Genomic DNA, 24,678 nt, shown 5'->3' on the forward strand with positions numbered 1-24,678 from the left:
GCTGTATCTTAGTTCTGGATGTTCACCTGATGTCAAATTTCATAGCTTTCTTGAGCTGTATTACAGTAATCCTGATGTTATTTTGGATTCAATTCTCTGTTACTTAATCATAATGTACAACAAATCATAGCCGCCTTCTGGAATTTATCTCAAAGATATACTGTAGATATTATTCAGGATCCTGTGTTGTAATTATTTTTTTTGCTTACAGATCAAAACTCTGAGAATTAAGCTATAGCAAACCTTATGATTAATCATAAGGCACATACATACACTGAATATTGCAACAAAAAAGAATGACAAGAATTATGCCAGCATGTTTTCCTTTTTCCCCAGTATTACCCTCCTGTGATAAAGCTGGATCATGACATAAAAGAATCACCGCATCTGACCTTGACCACTCAGGGATTTCCCACACTGTGGGCTTCTGAGTTAACCACAGACAACACATTTCTGGTCACTGGGCACCTCTGAAAGCCATGCCCTCTACCTTTTATATTAAGCAATGTACTTCCTCCTAATTTTCTGTCAGCTCAGCAGAGGCAGCAAAGCCAGATGGAGCCTTTTTTCTCTTGCTTTCTATATTCTCTTCTGTATTATGATACCATGGCTCATTTGCCAGTTTCCTGGGACTTCCAGGAGGCCTCTCGGTAGTCTGCTAGACAGGTCCAGAACTGCTTAATTTCCAAGATCAGTTGAAATCAATCCAATACAGCCAAGGCATACAGTACACATGCAAATGTTTTATGTCTTCACCTATTCCTTTCCTAAGCTTTAGGCACAACAATATAAATAGGATAGAATTCCATGAAAAAGTACGCAAAGCTGGAAATGCATTTTGTTTTATTTCTTTCCCAAGTTAAATGGTATTGCTTTTCCTCAAGCTAAATGGTATTGTTTTTCTCTGGCATTCTTTCCCATAATGATCTTTCCCATATATCTTATAATGTGTATTGGTTATAAGATGGGTTGACCCATTTTGACATGAACATGGTCTTCAAGATGAAGCCATGTCATGAGCTCTGTGACATTTACTTTCACAGCTGCCATCCAAACTGTCCTGTATCTCCAAATACTTGTCTGTTGTTCCATTAAGCTATCCACTTTGATGTGCAGATCTTTTGCATAATGGTTACAATTAAATTTAACTTACCACTAGGCAAGATATAGCATCAGCAGAAACTATTTCTGAAGCAAACTGCAGTCCACTTTTCAACGCTATTAACAATCACCTCCCTGTCATCTTTCTCAGACAATCCTTCATTCAGAGTTACTGCTAGTTTTCCCTAGACTTGACCAAATGTATGATTTGGTGAGAGCTATCAATCTTTTCATCTTAGGGTATTCTCCCCTTTTGTTTGCTATAACTAAGAAATACATACTACCCAGCCTGTAAGAACTAAAATATAATAGATATTATTCAGAGGGATAGCAGCAGTACTCTAGAACCCACACTATCTATAGTCTCAGATTTTCTTCTGATGCTAAATACAACAGAAATGTCACAAAACTGTACCCTGCTCTAGCAGGTTTGTCTTCTTGTTTCAGTTCATTTGCAGAAGTACAGTTCTTCTTTTAAAGTGTACGTATAGTTCTGGTGGAAAAAGAAAATAAAAGACCTTTCCTATTAAAAACTGAATTTAAATTAACAATTAAATTGTATTTTCCATTTACTTTACATAGATTCTACAGCAAATAAATTAGGCTTTAACCACTGTTAATCTGAAAATAAAACAAGTTTAATCTGATTAGAATATTTGTAGATAATTGATTATTGTTTTAAATACCTAGACAAATACGATTTTTTTAAAAAGAATGGAATGAATCAGCTCTACAGCTGACGTACTTGAATTTGCATTTTAATACATTTTTGCAGATTGATATATCAAGCCAAGAACATCATAATATGTTTGCTAAGGAAGAGGGAACATTTAATTATCAAATTTCAGCTTAAGAGGGAAAGGACTTCTATCGAAGCTGTTTTAAATAGTTTAAAAACTTCTCTTACTAGGTATTTTTCATTACCCTTTCTGTGACTGTAACTGAAGTATAGGGATAGCTGAAACTATTAAAACCTTAAAGCAGCATTATTAAATACCATCAATGGTCTATTAAATTGATAATTAAACATGGTAAAAGGAGCTTAATTAAAAATAAAACTTTAGTTTTTTTTTAATCCACTGTTTTTATTGAGCCCTAATGAAGATGTAAGAAATCAGTAGTCTCAGCATCACTTCAGTGTTAAATCACTGTCCTTGAGAAGGAAATTATTATGGTTCTTAATATGTGCCTATAGTGATCTGAAAGTGCAGTACCACTTCTATTTTCTAATCATGCTAAGAAATCTATAAACATTAAAAATGTTCCAAATTATGCACTACTGGTTTCCTTGCCATTTTCATTTCCAGTGACTGATGAACATCAAAGGCTAGGGAATAATTTAAAAGTCCACAGGTAATTACTGGAAAGTAAACTGAATTATTAGGCTATGACTTATAATACACTGTACACTGAGTACAATGCTCGGTACATGATTTCCATTGTTATTCCACACTTGTAGTTGCTTTATCATAGAATCAATACAAATCTGCAGTCTCTCAAGATGGGCAAATTTGGGTACTCTGATACCATACAAAATTAGTATTAGCAGACATACAATTACACCTAATACTGTCTTTAGTTCAACAGAAGTTTTGCATCATATTTAATAAATGTATAGTATCTTCAGATTAGTTAAAATAATATGCTGGATTGTGGTGCTTTATTTCTGCATGTCTACTGGCAGTGGCTGCCTTCGCACTTTGCTCTCTAAATTTAGAATAGATGATGAAATGTTAATGCATACAGGCAAAATCTTCCTTTTGGAGGTTGCTTCTAAATCTTAGACTTTTTAATGTGTACTTATCACTCCCTAAACTCAGTAACTTTTAGAAATCGTCTGAAATTCAAATGGTGCAAACGTATTTGAAGTGAGCTTCAGTCTGCTGACTTGATGGCAAACAGCTGGGATACTATGCACATCTGGGATGTTGGCAGGAAGTAAATAATTAGGCTGTGCTTCGCCTTACTTTGCATTTGCCAAATGGACACTGCTTCGCAAAGCAACCCTCAACAACCCAAAAAACTAAGCCAGAAATATTTCTCTCTCAAGCATGTATATACACTTTCCAGAGCAATAACCCAAGAAGTTAAGCTCAAATGCATTATATTAAATAATAAACAGCAAAAAGAGGTACCAGTGTTATGGCATACAACAACATCTCCAAATCTAGGGCACAAACAATTAGATCTTTTCAGATTTGATGTGGTATTGCATTTGTTGCGGAGATCATTGTCAGGTTATGCAATTAAAGACATGCTCCATAAACACAAAGGAGCACAGAGCACCAGCAACAGGCAGAGGAAGCCAGTAACCTCAGCAGACCCAACAGAAGCTCCCGGACTCGCATCCTTCGTGGGCTATCAAAGGAGGGTGATCAATTAGCCCAGTGCCCTGCTGCAACACCCGTCACAAGGAGGCTCCCACTTGACCTTACAGACTGAGGGGGGTTACTGCCTACAGGGATATGGGACTCCTTACAGGATGTTGGGAAACAGCATTTTGGGATTGTGCAGGACGCATTGTGAGATGTTGAGGGGAAAGACCAAAGTCAGGGAAAGACAGAAGTCGAGGCCATGGGTAAACAGGTTGCTGGTCAGTACACTTGACTGTCCATGACCTGCACCTGATCAGCGCAGTCTGTCCTGTCTTCTTCTTAAGCTCCCTTTCCAACCGCTCTCCAGGGCGAGAGGTGTGCCTATTGGGAATACACACTGAGCCGCCCTGCAGACGTGCTGCTGCAGCAGCCTCGCTTCTATTAGGTCACTGGTTTTGGCGACTCAACCATTCCCAAAAATTTGGAAACACATTGTTAGCCTTTCACATTAAAGCTTTAGCCTGCTGTCAGATAAGAGCAGACGTGCTTTAAGAAAGATCTTTAAAGCTAGGATAGCTAAAAGGATGGTTCCCCTGCATTTTTTACAAGTGCAACATGCCTTTGTAACTATAATTACTCTTAAATTGTAAAGCAGTAATGCATTTGAACTGCAAATAAAATTCTCTTTTTGATGATTGAAAATGAAAAATTTAGAGAACTGAAACATGAAAAGATTATACTGAAAAAAGGTGTTTTTGCTGAAAAGCAAAAGATGGGCAAAAGAAATTAAGCAAGTCTGAAATTTGGGAAATTCTCAAATTTGGGAAATTCACAAATTTGGGGAAAATCTCAAAGAGCTTTCAGATACACAGCTGATACAGGCTGTAATTAAGAACCACTGAACTTCACAAACTGCTATATTTTCAGCTAAACCAGCAGCTCTATAGCCAGATGCCATAATAAATACTGTCTTACATGGATAGTACAAGTGAGGAATCTCTCAGTCTCTCTCTCACAAACATGCACGCGCACAAACACATATGCACGCATACGCTGACACAGACAAACTGTCCGAGTTTCTGAACTTCCTTTTAATTTATATGCAGAAGGCTTATCAAAACATTAACCTATTTATACAATGCCAACTTGATATCTAAAAGATCATACGATAAACCAAACTAATTTAATATCATATGGAAGTTCTGAAAAGTTTTAACATATGAGCAACCCCCATATACACTAATAAAGTGGAACAAAGAAAGAAAAGTCTCACATTCTCACCATATGAGCAGGCCATCCAAAAAACAAAAAAAATAAGAAAAGAAAAAAGAAATCCAGTGCTACAGATGCTGAATAAAAATGATGATAACAATCAGAAAGATAAGCCCTCTCTTTACAGAGTCTCGCAAAAAGATATTCTTAATGCTTCTTCTCAATGCATAAGCAGTAACCTCTCAAGTACCACAGGAATGTTTAACTTCAAAATGAATTAGGATAAGAGAAGAAATGGTGAATCAGGAGCCAGCTGTATTTCTGGCTCTGGATTACTCTGTAGTAGAAAATGTATAGGCAGGGATGCTGAATATTCCAGTAGTAAGAAAAACTAAAAGCTTTAAAAAACAAAACCAGAAACAAGTTCTATCTCATTATTTTCTTACTGAAAACATAAGCAATGTGTTTCAGTTACAGGAAAAGCTGGAACAGAATTATAGGCCTAAGGCCTTGACTCTCCAGTACCTTCCTCTGCCAGACATGTGTAACTAGCATTCAAAAGTTAGCAAAAAAACCTGCCAATTCTGTGATTGGCAGTGATTATACAAACACTATGCACAAATAAATGAAGTTGTATGGCATAAGAAAGTAGACAGGTATCTTAATTTGGCTTACCCAAATTAAGAGCAGAGGCATCAGCCATTTCTGAGGAGGCAGTCAGGACACAATAATTGCAAGTCCTTCAATAAAGGAAAGGTGGAAGATGTGGCTGGAATCTCTCTGAGAGCAAATGGGTCCAAGTTCACCCTAGATTTTGCAGGGCATGCAATTGTAGAAGAATGCAGGTATGGTTTCTCACAACCAGCAACTTACTGTTTTCTGTCTAAGAATGGACTTTAAAAAACACTCCCTTCCAAGATGACGACCCCTGCATATTACTCTAGCATTAAAGCTCTAGGAACAAACTAAAATGATTCCTTTGCATTTGGACACCATCAGTTGATCTCTGCATGCTCTTCAAGACATTTTCTGACTTGCTGTGAATGGCCCAAGAATAACAGTCAAAACCCAAATTACCTGCTCCATCCAATAAAACTTTCTACTCTGATGTGGAATATCAATGTTAGCAGAAACAGGACAGCACACTTCAGTCCCCATATCCATTGTTTTCTTGCCTGAAAATGCCTGCTAAAAGTGCCAATTACCAAGAATCTCATACTAAATTTTACCATTCAGACACCTTTGCACAAGGGGGCGACTTAAGATAAAACTCAGACAATTTTTACCTTGATGTACTCATACTGAAACTACATAGAGAGAAAAGTCAATCTTTCACTTATTTCTAGAGAAGGATTTTAAGGAAGCTGAACATTTTGATAGGTAATATTATGATTATACATAAAATGTAAATACTTTACTTTTGTTCATTCAGAATCAGAAAGGATAGAGTGAAATGCTTTAGTGAAAAGGACACTAACATTTACATAATATACTGGTGCAGAATCTTAACCTAAATTAAAAATCTATAGTTCCACTTTTTTTTTAGGAATCTGGAGACCTAGGCAAAAGTAGTAGGTCTTCAAATGACCGTAGACATTGGGAATCAAGACATTTGGAGTAGAGAGATCTGGTTTAAATCTCTGGAGTTTTCCCCCCTATTTCAAGCAATTCAAGCAAATGCATTTAATTTAATACATGATATTGAAAGATCACCAAAAAAACAGGCTAGTCTACCAAAAATAGCACTGTTTGAATTACATAATCAAGTTAGTAATTCCATAGGGTTAGTATACGTTGAATATTCAAATAAAATGAAAGAGAAGAGAAAAACAAAAAATGACAAACAATAATCATGGGGCATGGGGGATTAGTTCAAAATACTTGGAAATGGAGAAATTATTATTATGGGAATTCTTATTATTCTCATAAGAAATCCACTTTAAATGGGATTTGTTCTCGTATGTTTCATGAATAAATCAACCCGCAGAAAATCAGCTTTGGCTTATTGCCACCCATTTGCTTCGTTTGTTGACTTTTCACAGTTACCACTTCTAAACATCTGTTTATATGAGTAAACAGGCATTTACACATTTATTAATATTAATGAAGATATTAATGAAGTCACTAAAAAACATACTACAATCGTCTTCAACTGAAAGTTAGGTTAGATGTGTCAAATGACTGACATTAGGGGGCTGATTCTAAGCCCCCTGACTCCAAAGCAAAGATCTGACTTTGTATGAATTGCTTTTTCTCTCACACTCAAAATACAGATGTTTCATACTATCACACTGGCTCCTAATTATAATCTGCTCAGTAAAATTAAAGTGAAGTACTCTAATGAAGATATGTAAAGAGCAAAAAAAGAAGTGCACCATGCTTGCATCTTCAATGTTTTTTTTTTTTTTAATATATTTACATTAACAGCTGAAGAATAGAATTAGAGAAAGAAGAATGACACAAGGAGCCAAAAAATGCTCTTGGCTTGTCCCACTGACTTTGTAGCAAGTTAAAGGTTGGATGATAGCTGAATAAAACAACCACAAATAAATACTTAGTCCAGCATCCCTTTCAGGCCCTTCAGAGAGGACTACCAGTTTGTCTTCTGAAATTCAGGCAGATTTGTTTTTTTTGCTCTGCCCACACTCCAAGCTAGCAGAAAGGACACCAGCCAGCTCTGCTCTAAAGGCTAAATATCTGTAACTGCTGAGACATCATGGCCCGGAAAACACAGCTGGGTGTTCAGCTTCATGGCCTAGCACCACTAACCTTCCAGACCAGATAAAGTAAAGCAAATGTGATGGGTCCTTCTGTTTGGCCAACGGTGACATCTATCAGTGGGCACAAATTCCAAGTTTATGTGAATAAAGGTTGTGACTTAGCTAGTATCTCATTACAGACTCGTTTCCTGAGTCAGCATACCTCTAATTGAGAATTTTACATTACTAAGTATATGACAGATGGGGGGTTAAAAACTCAACTGATTATAAAGTAAAAGTGCCTCAACACAGAGGGCAAGGAAAAACTACATGTTATACTAATAACTAACAAAATCTGCCAAACTTTTGATCATATAAGTCTTGTGTTGTTTCTGAAGCTCATTAAACTGGAACTCCTACAGAGAACAAGTTTTGAGTATTTTGACTTAGCTGCAGAGAGTTTAACCGTGGTTCTTCCCAAAGTGTCCAAAATAATTTATGAAACACTTCCATTGTTTCAAAAGTAAACAAAAACATACAAGAACCCCCCCCCCACACACACACACACACAGACAACAGAAAAGCACTGCAGTGCCAGCAGAACAGCCAATTTTCCTTGCCTTCCCTGTACGCGTCACACATTCTCATAAAGTAATGCCTCCATTTGGACCGGCTGGTGTCAGGACATGTTGTTAACTGTTGCCAATTACCTCCATTTCCACTAGCGGCAAGAGGAGTTGAAAGCAGCTGGCACTGCAGAAGACTGGAACTTGAAATTAGGCAAAAATTACAGCCCAGTAGATCTGTGCATTTACAGAAATCGCTGTCCTAACAGTCTTAATAAACACTGGCGTTTATTGATGTGCATGCTACCCACCGCCTTCTGCAATGCAAACGATACGGCACTCCCCGGTTGCCATGGAAACCACAGTAATGTTCTCCTCACGCTGCGCTCTTATTTTATATTCCACTGCAGTGCTGAAGTATCATTTTCACTGTACAATGGAGCATATTTATTACTGAAGAACTCCACCACTACATCATATTTGCAAGGTCACAAAAATAAGGAAATTCACAACACGTGCAAAAATTGTGTTGAATTTTCAAGTGTCTGCTGTAGTAATATCAACATTAGAAACAGAGTCCCATGAATAGAAAAATGCCACCAAAACTCTTCATGAAAAAATACAGATCACTCCTACTTTATTTTTCTAGGAGGAAAGCAAAGCTATTCTAAGTCACTTCTTACTTGGTGAGATCTTATGAGCTTCAATGTTCCAGGCTGCATGCACTGTGTTACCCTTGTACTCTTGGAAAACATGCAAACGCACAGAATACATTGTGCTAAGTTATAAAAAATACTCCACAAAACATATGCTTACAATATATGACCCAAAAAGCCCAGAAACTGATATTATAACCAGCCTGTCATGTATTCTATGGTCAGGAACTGCTGGGCTTGTGATTGCTGTAACCGAGACGAGCAGCTGGAAGTTAGAGCAGCAAGTGTAATGTTAGCATAGCAATAGAGGGAACAGCTATTCTCGGCATACACTTTCTTGCTGTTCATTCCCCAGTCATCTCAGAACACACAAGATTTTTACAGAAAAATACAGGTCGCATCAAATTACAATAATGCTTTTGCATCAAACATAAACATGTCTTTCTAATGTGTAGCCCATTGATCAAATATGCACACTCCCTACACAATTATAAAAATCCACTTCTGCTACTGAGGGTTAAAAATTCCCTTGCTATTTACCCATACATATACGTATGTGTGACAAAGTGACTATAGCTGTTTCAGGGCTTTAATTACTTGAACAAGTAAACTGCAGTAGGTAGCATGTATACAAACCAGATACAAGCACTGATTCTTAGTCATCTTCAACATTTTTCACTACTGTAACAGATTGATAGGATGCATTTCCAGATGCATGGGACTGTAATCTCCGCAAAACAGCTAATTCTGTGCTGAATTTCAAACTATGTAGGATCATCAACATTAATAATTTTATGTACTTGATAAGTTTTACAGTCCTGGTAGGCTACTGAATACCTTCCACATTTGCTTCACTTGTCAAACTGTTTTGATGTCCCTTGTTGGAAGCCACTGTATATTAGAACTGTTGACAAGACATGCCTCATAGCTTTGGCTCCTCAGATACCTTCTATTTAAATGACCTGACTGAAAACCAATCAATCTGACTTTTTACACTCAAGTATCATGAGCCTACACTGGGGGATGGAGGGGAGTGGGGGGTTGCCAAACAAGAAGTTGCCTAATTTTCATTCCCTACTTAGTGCATGAAGAGAGGTAAATTTTTCAGACTGGCAATACAACAAACAAACAATTAAATACATTTTAAGATGGATAAATAAATGGTGATGCCACCTTCAGACTTCTAATATACCATGAAGCAAACAGGTATTTGTCCTAAAATAGCCCCCACCCTCAGAATTTTGGCATCTCCAAACAGTCTTAAATCCTCCCTTGGGAATCGTCTTTCTTTTTCTTTTTTCTACTAACACAGTCAAACTGTTATACAGAGGCTTGTACACTTATTCAGATTTTTAAAATTCTGGATTTAAATCCATCCCTCAATCAGAGGATAACCAGGCACCTGAAGAGAGCTTTAACTTGAATTTGAGATTTCTTTTGGTGAGAAATCCTTTCCACCTCTCACCCTGTCATGCTGATATAGAAAAATACTTTTTTCTTTTTTCTTTTTTGTTTTTCCTTACCCCGAGGGCAATACCATCAGAAGAATAGGATAACGTGTCTTCCAGATTAATCTACCGCCTGATGGTGACTACTTTCAGCCAGCAGATGGGAAATGATAGAGGGAAGTAAACTAGACTGAGTGTAAGCTGTGAACTGAACCAATACTCTTGATTTCCTGGTCACATGTCCAGACCAATAAATTATTTTGTAAATGTTAAGGTACCTCCCCCTCTCCGTGCCAAGTCCTTGCATCTTAGCAAAAGTGATCTGTATTTTACTTGCATTCCTAAGGCAATTCCTTAAAGGCAGCTAGGCAGAAAACTACCAACTTTTTAGATCCCAATCTATTTAGACAACTAACAGGTGCTAAGATGCTCAGATAAGGCAGCATATACAGAAACAAAAATTCCCCCAAACCAGGAAAAAACAGATATCAAATAAGGAGAGACCTATTGAAGTGGTGAGCAGCTGGCTGAACAGGATTTTACCAGTTTTTAGATGTGGAGCCTTGCATCAGCCTATATCTGTTATCACAGTTTCTTGCCCAAGAGCTTTCCTCATCATTTTAGTAAACTGGCTGAAATGAAGTCTTACTGCAGTACAAGATCCGCAGTATAGCTGGGACTCCCTACAGTCACCGAATCACTCAAGTGGTCCTTGTCTGCACTTTTTGCTTCCATCTTGTAACTTCAGAGAAAGCAGAAACTGGCTAACTTCCATGCAGATCTCACATTAGCCTTCCGTCCATCCTCCCCTTTCCCCATAAATGCCTTCTCCATAAATATATTGGGCCAACACCTCTATGTTAGAGAGAGGCAATTTCAAACAGTAGTCATTAAAAAGGAGCATTTGCATTTCTAGTATTCTCATTGTTCATTTGCTCAACATTAGCTGAGAATTACAGCACAGTACAAAGACAACCCCCTGTAAACCACCATAATTCAAAGAAAGTTAAACAAAAAAGTTAAACCTTTCCTACCCAACTTCTAAACAGTGTAAATGACCAAGTGGGGAAGAAAATCCTCCCATCACTTCCAGAGGTGGCCAGTATAGCAAAGCCCTCTTTCTCAAGACCAGCTACCGGACTTGCTGTTCATCTGTACAATCTACAAGGACCATTCCAGCTAAATCAAAGGCAATTTGAAATGTCTTTTAAATTCTGCTTTCCCACCAGAGAATGGCTTAGAGGCAAGGACTAGCTACAATCAAGAAAAGGTTAAGTATAAAGTCTGCTGTTATACATTGCAAAAAGGTTATTTGGGTCTCCATGGCTACCAGCTCCATTTTATTCACTGTCCACTACAGTCTCTCACTCTAAGCACTCTGGCCGTTCCTCAGTCAAGAGTTAAAAGGCTGGTTTTCAGCTTAACAAAGACTCTTCTGCACATCTGGAAGAAGGGTATGGTTTCTCCACCATGAAAATCATTTTGAAAACAGCCCATTCTTAAGAGCATGAAAATAAATACTGAATATATACAAATACAGAAAATTTCCAGTAAAGGGTAACTAATAAAAATAGAACAACAGGGCTCAGTCTTTTGACTATTTCCAGCATGATGAATGAGAACATCCTTAAGCGCAACTGCAGGCTAACTGCAGCAATGTTACACATTAATGACTGTGCTAGCAGCTGAAATAGTGTGTCCCAATAGTAGCTGTATTCTGATCCCATTCAAAGACAAAATATTTATTTTCCCAGCCCCCTACTACAGCTAAAACTAACAATGGCTCTGTTGTCATTGTTCATGGGATAATTTTTTTATAAAAGAAATGTTAAAACACGATGCTCTTCCATGACTAAGTGTATTTGGTTGTGTATACTCTAATAATTTCAGAAATCGAATATATTACTTGAAAAAAAACTGCAAAGAAATGTGCTGTATGCAACTTCAAATGGAAAGACACAATACACAAATGCATTCAGTGTTGACTCTTCACTAAAACCAGCAACTGTTCATGCGTGTCTTGAAGTTTAAGAGGGAAAATTTGCTGAATGCTCTTTGATATGTTAGCTAAAATGCTCACTGTTGCAGAACTGATGTCTGAATTTATGGCTGGATTAGTGATTATTTTTATTATGAGATTTTAACTGTAAACAACCCACTTCAAGGCAACCTACACAACCCACTTCAAGGCAACCTACATGCTTGCATCTGTAAAAAGTAAATACAAACAAGTTGAAATCAGACCACATTTCTGAATTGCTGCTTATTTTGGTCATTATCTTAAATGATCAAACGATAATGCAGAAGACAAAAAAGGACATCTGCGTGTGAGTAAAAACATCCTACTCAACTACTCTTCAAATGAATGCATGGTTGCAAGAGTTTGAAACAATTATCTAATTAGGTAATCACCAATGCAGCAGTTTATTTTAGGGTGCCTTAATTAAAAGATGTTTTTTGGCAGCCTCTTAAATTTGCATACCTTCAAGAACTTCCACATGTAAAGCACATCATGCAGAGGCTCTGTAAGTAACTGCTACCAGGGTATCAATAAGAAGCACTCTATTTTGGACTACTTGAGAAAGAGCACAGTGATTTTGAACACTGAGGAATGTCAGAACACATATACCATTTTTACGTAAGACTGTATGTCAAGAATTTGTAGGATTTTTGAAAGAAAGGACAAAATCTCATCTTCACAGCAGGATTTCCAAGCAGAAATCATCATCACATAATAGTGGATAGATACCCTCTGCTCCCTTTAATTACCCCTCCAGATAACATTACATCAACCACTAGCCATCTTGGAACATTATTCTATAACACATCAAGGAAGCAGGCAAGCTGTTCCCTTTACCCGTAGCTCCTCTCTCAAAGAGTGCGTTTCTGCAGGAGTGTTATGTCGCACAGTAACAATCATACTGTGAACACAGGTTACAGCGGAAGAAGTCAAAGCAGAATGGACTGAAGCACTCCTGCACTGACTGCAGGCCTTCAGCTTTGCAACATAACTTGGCAGGTACATCAGAGTCAATCTGAAGTAAACTCCAAGACCCTACCTATATATCAGCTTCTCAGGACAAACTCATCTGGCAACTCATTCAATACCTGTATGATCCATCAAAATCCTGGGCATGAAGTTGGCCCCATGTCTGCTCATTCTCACAGATCCCTGCACTCTCTTGTCTCTGAACCTGTAAACACTCTTCAGATCCATGTTGTGAGTCATAATACCCTAATACCATTTCTTCCTTCTTCACCTATACTGTCTCTACTGTCCAGGAAAAATAAATAAATAAATAAATAAATGAATAAATGAGAGAGAGAGAGAGAGAGAGAGAGAGAGAGAGAGAGAGAGAATATCTGACAGATGGTCTGCAAACTGATTCATAGAAAGCCTTTGCTTCACAGATGCACGAACGCTGTGCAGATCTAGATGTGATCTATAAACTGTGATGACTATGACAGCCCAAAGCTCAGTCTGATTATGTGGAACCCTGCGTACCTTTACTGTTTAACTGCTACTGAGAGCAGTTGAAGTAAGAGCAGCACACAACTTTTCCCGTTTTCCTCTCTCACAAGGAAAGTAGAGATCATTTATTACCTTCTGTAATCCCACAAAATAATTCTTCCCTCAACTATGTAGATCTGCTTATATTTGGCAATACATGCTAGAGCACCATAAGGCCTGGCCACACATCAAAGTCATCTTGCACTCAAAGAACTAGCTTAACTTATCCAGCATAAGAAAATTAAGAAATTAATTTTCACAAGAGACTTAAAGATGACCTACAGGTAAGATACATTAATCAGCATTAGCATGCCCTAAATGGTTATTTTCAAAGATTACACTGAAAATTAATACATGGAGTCAATGGTATATAACATGCCATAGAAGCAGTTAATGCTACTTCATTGTGCTAAGTTAAGGAAATATTTGGTGGGCTCTGTAACCACAAATAGTAAACTGTTGAAGAGAGTACTCTAGTTCTTGGATACTTTCAACAACAAGTTACATTTTTGTCTGAAAATACTTACCTGCTGCATTATATGCTGCAAAGTTATTTGCTTCATCAGAATATTTTAAGCTACACATGCAAATGGACAAACTTAAACACTTGATTTTGTGACATAATTTTTGTCTTAGCCACTCAGTAAGACTAGAGAGAAAGCTTGTCTTGCAATCCTAAGCAGGATCCTTTTTGTCCAAAGCTTGATTAGGGAGGAAATGATGAATAACAATACTTAGAACCATCTTCATAGATGTTACTGCTTTTTTTCAAGATATCCAGACCATTGCAGGTCTATATTTATGACAGCCTCAGTGAATCAGTTATTCATTTGTTTATCCTGATTCTTGTCTGACATTATAAAATCCATCACCATATAATATTTGGCCACCATTTTACTCAGGTATGAAATTTAAGTAATCAAAAAAAAGTAACTGAACACCAAGGCACCAATAAAAATTGGCTGTATGGAATTTTAACTTTAGCATCATTACAGTTAATATTGGTTATAAGTATATAAAAACTTGGTTTAAGATTAGGCCTCTGCACTCCTATTTACAATGTCAAACTTACCAGAAACTTAACACCAAGCATGTATTAAAACATTTCAGTACCTGCTTCCCAAGTATACAAAGAAACAATATTGAAACCCAAAGTAACACAAAGCACATGTAAGCACTTAAATGCATGTTCTTATCCAGACAGCGTATAGAATTTTTCAAATATTCATCTCAGACATTTGCAAGTAATTTCACATCTTCAATAAATATAAGGACTTTCATACATTTTAATAAAAGCCTTCAAATTCTTACGCTGTCCTGTACTTCATGTGAGTCATAGCAAGAAAGACTAACTGTCCACTTTTTGTCTTTTTACCTGAATAATGGCTCAGTGTAATTATGGCGCCTTTGTGTGACTGGAATCAGTCTGTGTTACAAGGGAGACAAGAAGTTGCAAGATAGTCTGTATTTCCTGGAAGTATTTAAATAGAATGACAACATTGAGTTATTTCCTCACTGCAAACATAGTAAGCATCTTTAAAAATATTAAAATTTAAAATAATCATAAAATTGTGAGCATTCAGTTAGATACAGAATAATACATTTTTGATGCTGTAACTGTACAGATTGGCCCACTGACAGCATTGATTATTCTGTTTTCCTATGAAAGTTTGCACAGAGATATGCTCAAATTATCAAGATACATTTGGCCTATTTGTCTAATTATCTCATCTTAAGATTGTTCTCTGCTAAAGTTTCTGTAACAAAGAGCAAGACATTAAGGGGAGAAGAGGTCACACATGCAGAACTAGTAAATAAGCTTAATTTACCCGTGGCACTTGCTTGCAGTTTTGCATTACAGGATAAAAGTTAGTAATAACTATGTGCTAGGCATAGTGTTTTTGTTACACATGACTTGAAATTTGGTGGCTAGGATTCAAACAGTTTGCTGCAAAAGCATGGGTAAAGAAAAGTATGTGTAATAACAGATTCTTAACTGCACTTTATAACTTTAAATTAAAAATATATATAGTTTTAGCTGCTATTTCAAAAGAATTTATCCAAGGGATTAATTCCACTCTTTTTCTCAGAGATGTTAATGCATCTTGATGTTGAATGAAAGCAGTTTAGTTCACTGGCAAGCTGTCAGCAAAACACTGATATTTTCACTGAGTTTCCATTTGGGGCTTTCCATATGATTACTGCCAGGATAACTCTCAGCCCTGCTTCCCAGAACCATAGGCATCAGGGGACAGTCCAGACAAGGGCACAAATTCCTCTCACTATACATAATGGAGCCCCACACATGACTTCCAGGGGATCATTACATACTGGCAACTTCTACCCTAGGGAGTACGGGAATTAACAGGGGAGTTACAGGGAGTTAACCTAATTAGATGAAGGCAAATATAGTCCATTTCCTCCTTTCAACTGTTATTTACAGCAGTGCCATAACAGCTGGGTGATCACAACTCTCTTCATCAGAAAATTCCTATAAATTCTTTCAGTCTGAACACAAGTCATATTAAGAGAGACAAAAATAAAAGTAGCATCTCCACAAGACAGCATGCATAGCAGGCTGTATTTGAATATAAAGCAGCAGCTGCTTAAGAAGGGCAAATTATTTGTTTTAAAGATGCAGTACAAGTTCTACAAGAAAGCTATGTTTGCAAAAACAGTTATGTAAAATCCACTACCAGTGAACTGTTGTTAAAAACAATTAGAGACTTCTGCTTTTTATGGTGATGGATATTATATATATATAAAAAAAAATACTACTGACACTTGGCAGTTAAGAAAACAGCACCAGGATCTAGTTGCTATATGAAAATATTCCACAATTCTGTTATACTTAGTATTTTTTTTAATCAGGTTGCAAGAAACATACTCCTGTACTTGTTACTATTTATTCTTCCTCTCCTCCTCCTGCTGTCTCTTCCTATATGCTTCTTTCCCATCTCCCTTCCAGCTGTTCCTCCTTCCTTATCCCTACCTACTCTGAGTATCCTACTCAACTTCTGTCACTACCAACAGTTCTCCTTGTGAACTCTTCAGTAATTATTTCAGTTAAAAAGGGAGAAAGAGAACTTTTGTAAACCATTCAGCTGTGATAAATGCAAAAATATTGCGAAGCACAATATTTCAGGAATAGGAAGAGCTTCCCAACTATGGTCCACATGCCCTATCTGGAATTCTTCTGAAAGTATGTCTGCACTCAAGGAGCCCTTTTGACTCCATGTCAGATCCATAGGGACTTAAAAAGTTGATAGAGATAAAACTTCTAAAATCAGTAATGAATGAACTATCAATGAAGACATCCAGCACAGGCATAACATGCCCAAATCTGGAAGCTATATTCATCCATCCCAGGGCCAGTTACTGCCATTATGCTGTTTCAGATGGCAATAAAAAGCAATCAACATACTGGAAGGTGAACATGGCTGCCACAAAGGGGTTTTAATGCTACAATACCAGATTTCAGTCTTATTGAAAACTGACTCCTCATTTTAGGCACATCCAGATCTGCTATAAAGAAAGTAGTTCATAAAACAAGCATGAACAAATCTTAAATTAATCCAGAAGAACAAGTTTAGGAAAAAGTCTTGACCTGTTGAAGTGTCTAATGAACTACTAAAGCTCTCAGGTCACCTCAGTGAAGTGTTTCACCTGAGGTTCCTCTTCAGTCCCAGACTTTGATGCACAGCATTTATACTATCCATCCTTCTGTTTAGAATGGACTCCTAAGCATGAATTTTTCAAGCCATTTTAAGTTTAATTTGGTGAGTCAGAAAATAAGTCTTTACAAAGCCTTAAATCTAAAATGAATCTCATATAGCTAATTAAGTGAAAGTTACATGAACTAGCACTACTATTTTCTCTTCCATATATTAAGGATAGAAAAAAAATTTAAAACTCTGCTTGGTGCAACTGAATGCCCTCTGAACTGCATAAAAGCACTCTAGTTTTCATTTTAATTTCCTGTTCTCCCTTTTTAAACTACATTCTTGCCTCTTGACTGCTGCTCCAGTCTGTATTCTACTTCTGTTCCTCTTCCAGCATTTCTTAAGTAGAATGATGAAACTGGGAGTACAATAACCTAACCATAAAGACAGGGAATGAGAGGAGAATGATGGTTCATCCTGCATCACCATTCCCATGCATCACTTAGGGCTACTGATACAGCTTGGAGTATATCTGCAGGATGAAGCAGTCATCTCATGTTTACCATACTGAGAATATTGCTGCTTTTACCTACTCTGCTGACAGGGCTGCTTTCCCTTGAAATCCACAGGCAACATTTAACAAGTAAGGAGAATGTAGTTCTATTGAACCTAATCAATTATGACCCTACACTTTTGTAGTTCTGGCTGTCTATCTTAACTAGGTTTCTGAAGTCCCAACTGCTACTTTTATTTATTTATTTTTTTAAACAAAAAATACCAGTCTCTGTGATTTATCAGCCTTTTGTAACAGCCAACAACATAGTGATAAACTGCATCATTATTTATCATAACATGTGGAAAAGTGTGTTATCCTTTAGGGAACAATTCATAATGAAACAATACAAATAAGGGGCAGACTTACTGCAATAAAACAGTGGAGTGTATCATAATTCAGTTCATCATTTATCTTATTAAAGACCCTTCTGAATTGCTCTGGCCTACGAAAACATTCACATGTTCAAAAACAAGCATCTCTGAACATAAAATCAAATACATTAATAATTGACATTCACACACCATTTTCCATCTGAGGATCTCATTACTAATGCCCATGTGAAACAGATAATTTTATTATTCCCATTTTACTACTTGATATATACAAATTCCAAGATCCCATAGCTGACTGCTAGCAGAGAACCTAGCTGTTTAAACCTCAGCCCTGGGGGCTGAGCAGCAGACAAGCTTCTCTCATAAAGGCAATTATACTTCAGGTAAATTCTAGTACTCCTAATTTATCAACTAAGGAAAATTGTTTGTTTCCCAAATGAGTAATAATAGAAAAAAACTCAAAACCGGTGAAAAAAGAACTTTTCATTTCTTATTATTCCCATAAATCCATGTTTCAAGACACTTTCTACATTTTTTTTTAAACAAAAGCAAAATTATAGTTTTCATGTAATTATACATCAGCTATCCGATGGCTGATTATTTTTTAAGGTTGATCTAAAAATAAAAAAAACAACACCTTAGCAACTCATTAGTTTAAATTACTCAAAGCTTTAAGGAGGTACTGACTGGCTTAATGTCACACTGCAGTGGCAGAAGACCAGGAATCATTAGCACATCTTCAGAACCATTCAGCTGCAAAAGGCAAGCTGATCTCATGCTCTTGAAATTCTTCATCTTATTTTTGAAATCCTGCTCAGAGACAATACAGGGGAGAGGAAGAAAAAGTGGTTGCTTCCATCCTTAGACTTTCAAGTCCCACACAAGCCACCAAGCACAACACAAGAATTCTGTTTTAGAGTTCTAAAGTTCCAAAGTGCTTTTTTTTTTTTTTGAAAAATGATGGAAATTTATAAAGAGTAGAATTCCTCAATTATTAGAAAAGAAAAAAGGTGTAGTTTTTTTTTCTAGATAATTAGTTCAATAATGTAATAGAGTAACTGAAGAAGGAAATCCCATCACATTTAAGAACTACCTTACAAGCAGAAAATATTTATGCTCATAAAACACTGCAGTCACCTTCAAATCACTACAGAGAGCAACAACACTTCAAAAAGTGCTGCCTCGTCAAAAGCATGCATGCGTCGCTTTGGTGTTCACTGGTGGGCACAGCTCAGCACATCCTCATTTAGGTTAATGTAGGATAGACCTCATTCCTGAATACAGAATTTCCACACTTTAATGCTTCTTAGGGAAACCACATACAATCACTTTGTGTGTTTTTTGTTTTATGGTTTCATCAGCTGGAAAGCTTCTGAATTTTAAAGTATCCCACCTTTGTCCTCCATTTCAGGATGCAAATGTCAGTCTGTAGGACAGGCTTTTTTCAAGTCACCTCAAGTTTTAATTGGAGTTGTCTCTAGCTGTGACACATCTAAAAAAGATGTCTTGCTGTCTGCCTTCCCAACTTTCTGAATGTCATTTGTATTTGAAAAAATAAAATAATGTATTTCAGAGATAATAGGTTTTTGGTAGTAATGTGCATCTGTGTACAAACTGCATAGTTACCTGCCATTACTGAGTAAAGGTTTGAAATAGTAAATGTCACTGCTGCCTAAAATACTACCATCTTCCTACATTCTGTACTGGGGAAAAGACTTTTCTCTTGGTTTACGGGCTGTATTAACTGCCATTAAAACTTAACTTTTAGAAACAATCACAGTGGTTACCAACATCTCTATGCACTTAAATATTCAGTTATGCCTCTACAGTGCATACAAGTAAAAGCAAATCCTTTACAGGCCTTTTTTTTTTTTTCTTTTTTCTTTTTTTAACCTTTCAGCTAAACCTTCAGCATTAGAACAGATTTATATAATTCATTTCTTTCTATTCAGGCAGACTTTTCTCTTAAAAATATTCAGAAAAAAATGCCAGACAGTGATGATTTGATGTATCCAAACTTTGCTGTTAACCAAGAGAATTGATACTTGGTAGCATTAGTGAAACTTAAAACAAAAAAACCCCTCATCCCTGTGCTGAATCTGTAGCTGTCAGCAGCTTCCAATTCCAAGAGAACACCACAATGTTTAAGTCCCGCACAACCAAGTCTTTCTTAACGTTGTACTGGACCTATTGTGCCCTTTCTATCAAATCAAAATTTTTATTTATATTTTATCAAATTTTAAAGAGAATGCCTTGCTTTCTTGTTTGCATTATTAGAGCTGTGCATTATTACAATCCTTTCTTAGTGGACTCAGGCTTTAGTCCTTTATGCTTATGAGAAAGATTCTTAATGCATATGTCTACATACGAAGAATCATATTTTTTTCTTTTATTTTAGTGCCTTAAGAAGCACCTCTAACAAGTGGAGAACATCTTTTTAGTATGCAGACGTTTGCATCAAATGGTATAGTAAGTCTTGTTTTTGTTTTTTTATTTTGGCATTTCACTATTGAATCTTTGTTTCAAAGGAGAGTCCAAGATCTAAAAGGGTGCCAGAGTTTGCTAGTGCTGGAGTCTTCCATCTGATCAAAAGACAAGTAAGGCTAGAACAAACAGTGGTTCAAATTCCATTCAAACTGAAGGAAAGTGTCTGTACAATGCCCTAACAGTGCTCAGATATAATATAGGGTTTACTGCCATATCAGTCACTGTCAACGGATTATTTAGGAGTTGGAGCTATGCAAGAAATGCCTCTTTTGACTTCTTTACATCATGAAGCCACCACATCTGTGGACCTGAATTAATACCAAAGATAAATCCAATATCAAATACCTAAGCTATTACCAAATACCTATCTTGTACCATTTGCGTAACTGACATTTTCATGGTTTGAAACAGCAAGGTAAAAGCATTTCATAATATAAGATACTATGAAAATGTGCACAACAGAATAAAAGAGGAACTACTGAATTATACAGTTTGTATTATTGAAAAACTTATATGAGTCAAACGCTTCTGAACTTTATTTCAATTTCTGATATGGAGAACATTCTAGGATGAAAAGAACAGAGGGTTCTGTGTTATATTTAAGAGCAATAGGTTTCTACCAAACATATTGCTAGATATATCTGTGTATATACACTTCGGTCTTTTCATTTGCTCATCTTTCTACATATCCCTAGATATATAATTGTGCCTTGACTGACAAATAAGGCATTGAAACATCAGTTCTCTTTGCCAAAAGACAATTTGAACTAAAGAACAACTACAGAGACACCTAAAAACTAACATCATTTTAGGAATTATACTATAGACTCACTAATGTCTCCAACAGATTTTCTACCTTCTTACCAACAGATTTTTACCCCTTTCCCTGAAAACACACATGAATATTTTTTTCCTTTCCCAAGAGCATGTTTATTAAAGCCAAGTTAGGTACAGAACTCTTCACTCTCATCCTTCATTTAGGCTACACGGTTGTTAGATAGATTTTCTGTCTCTCCAAATAAAAGCCTGTGTTCACTAAGCTGCATTTGCTCTTGTAGAAGAGTGAGCATACTCAGTGGTCTAAGACCTCTGATACGGTCAGGTCAGAGGGAATTTTTGTCACGCTGCCATTTGGGGTTCATTGCTGAGCAGCTGCGCCATACTCTTCACTCGAAGAGCGGCGCATTGAGTACCTACGGCAGTGACGACTGGCATGCAAGAAATACAGAAACAGATAAACCGTGAATTACCACCTCATTCCTCACCATAATCTCTAGCCTACCTCACCATTACATGAAATAATGGATGACAGGTGATGTAGACATTACTAACATTTTTTTTTGTAACAAGTAGGATCAATTTTATCAAAATAATTCTTTTTCTACATAGTTTGCTCTCTGTTGTTCCTTGTTCTGATAAAGCAACACACGGATTTAGAAACAAAGGGCTTACCTACTTATTTGATTAAGAAAAAGCAATAAGAGGTACCTAGAAATCTAAGTTAGACAAAATGTGAATATTAAATATTAAGCAATGTTGGCTCAAAGGATTTAACCCGTACATGTCAAGAACAGTCCTTCTGCAATCCAAACTTCCCTCTCCAGTTACTTTGGTTGATGCATTGATAAAATTATCCTTAGTAAGTAAATAACTCGGCATCAGCCTAATAAGCCTATTGGTTTAATGGTAGGCTTTCCCCTTGGGTCATCCCATTTTAAACAAAACTCATGGAACTTCATTTTCCAAACCTGACAGACCAATAGGATCAAATAGTTAGCTGATGTTAGCTGTGATTTCTGGTATTGTTAAAAAAGCAGACATTGCTTTTGGGGGCGGGGGGGGGGGAGGGAAGAAGTAGGGTAGGCAGTTGGTATACACCCACTTGAGGCACTTTTAAAAGCATTCACATCAGTCAAAAAATATTCATCTCCTGATCTTTCCTTGGTCCCAAACAAGCTTTATAAATTACATATTGAAAATAATAGCAGTAAAATGCAGTGTTGAACATAGTTATCTTGAAGTGAACACAAATTTGTTTTTTATTAAACTCACAACGATTTTATATGCTGCAGTCAAAGATGTATGAAAATGTCTTTTTAAATACTGATAATCATCAATTAAAATTCTGAGATTCTCAAGAATAAGTAAGGAAATACTATGGTATCTAGATACAACAATGAACATCACTACAGATAAGTGCATTATCCTCAGTGTTTCATTAGTTTGGTAAGAAATATTAAAAGTACATAGATATCATTTACTGAACAGCACTTAAAAGATGACACACAAAAACATTACTTCCCCCTATCAGAAGAATGCCAGAGCTTCCAAAACAATTCCATGCAAGAGTAGTATTTCAACCTTAGTGAACAAAAAATTAGTCAGTTCTTTCACTTCTCTGTGCACAGAAAGGCAGTAGAGGGACTGATAGGGGAAAAGACTGCGGGGGAGGAGGGGAGAATCACTCAGAAAGGGACAGCTACAGATGAAGGATGAAGTTTGGAGTTTGCTGCCTACCTCTAATGAGAGTACCATTTCTTTAAAGATTTTTCTTTCTTACAAATGCTAAACCTTAGAGAAATGCTTGCTGATACTGATCAATTTTTTGCTGGGCTATTCCCATCAGTGTGCAGTCTCACCACCTGCCAAAATAAAAACAGCATCTGAATCGCAATTATGGCATCCTAAGACCAGAGGCTGTGCCCCAGCTCATCTAATAAGCTAATTGCTCAGTTTTCAACTATTCAAGGTGAGTTCTTGGATTGCCAAGGATTCACACTCATGAAAAATAATCTGGGGAAATCACTCAGACTCATTTCAAGTTACCAAATACGGACAGAGAGAAACACGGTTTTCATGCTTTTCTCCCTTCATGCAAGAAGAGAAATAGTCAATTCTTCTTACATCAGAGTAGGGACTACTTTTATCCCTAATCTAGTAATATTTGCTGCAATCTGCAGCGAAAACAGCTTTAACGAGATACTGCCTGAAAACTGAATGATGCATTGACAATCGCAACCAGTTAAAAGTCAAGTTTGTTACAACTTTCCTTTGCCCAAGACAATACTGCTGCTATATTTATAGAGGTGAAGGGGATGAGGGGGATAAATGAAAACTATGCAAAAAAAGTGAAATGAATGTGAAAGATGAATTAAGCCTAGAAATCAGTTATTCATAACTCACAAGAAGCACAGCCATGGTTTGCCTCAGGAGAATGCTAGCTTACCAACATTATTCCTTTCATGCCATTTGGAAAGGATTCACAATTGCTTGCAAAATAGACAAGTAACCACATCTTCTGCTCCTCCACAACGGAGGGGAAAAAAAAAGTCGCCCAGATTGTAGTATGACTACCAACAGTAAAGAAAAAGATGACTCTGAGAAAAACAATTGCATATGAGAATTTTTAATAAACAGTGGTAGAGACTGTGCTGAAAGAGAGAAAGAACAAAACAAAAAGAAGGAAAAAGTAAATGCAAGATGGCATTGGCCAGAGCAAGCAACAGAAAACACCTCACAGTGGCATTAGAAACCAAAGACACCTTACAGTTAAGTGTTGAATTATCATGAATTATATTTCTGGCTGAAGAGTGGAGATAATACTGGGCAAGATTAACACTGACTTTTTCCAGATTATCCTAGAGAGATTAGTTGCCAAGTTTCATCAGAAAGAGAGAACATAACTTGCTTTGGTTCTTCTGAAAATGCCAGCTTTTTCTGTACTGTCCATCTCCAAACTGCATTAACAGTACCACCTTTGACTTATCTGTATGAGACAAATCTTATTCCACTTTTTTTTTTCAGATAAAACACCACTGCCATCACAACAGAACCTTAATCTTTACAAATATATTTAAAGACATATGCATATTTAATAGTCTATAATTTTTCCCTCAGAGAAAAATATTTCTTCTAAAGTCTTCTACTGTTCATTGACCTACATCCCACATGGCAAAATAACTCTTAAGTCAAAGCTTGATTCAGTTATATAAAACAAAATAAAAAAATTAAGAACTGCAGTGTTTTTAAATGAATGCGTATCAATGGCAGAGCAGCATCTGTTATCTGATAGCAAGTATAAAATTTTATTATATTCTCAAACTTACATATTACATACAGAGAATAATTTATGT

General features: G+C 36.6%; 1 long non-coding RNA gene across 1 annotated transcript in view; it reads left to right on the forward strand.

Annotated features, from left to right (window-relative positions):
* LOC112996425 (uncharacterized) overlaps positions 1–24,678 on the forward strand; it is a 40,999-nt gene that overhangs the window by 13,008 nt on the left and 3,313 nt on the right. The window contains exon 2 of the long non-coding RNA XR_003262439.2: positions 20,457–20,527. This is a non-coding gene — a long non-coding RNA (uncharacterized LOC112996425). The remainder of the gene's footprint in view (positions 1–20,456; positions 20,528–24,678) is intronic.

This window comes from Dromaius novaehollandiae, chromosome 2 (assembly GCF_036370855.1).
Source record: "Dromaius novaehollandiae isolate bDroNov1 chromosome 2, bDroNov1.hap1, whole genome shotgun sequence".
Taxonomy (NCBI): Eukaryota; Metazoa; Chordata; class Aves; order Casuariiformes; family Dromaiidae; genus Dromaius; species Dromaius novaehollandiae.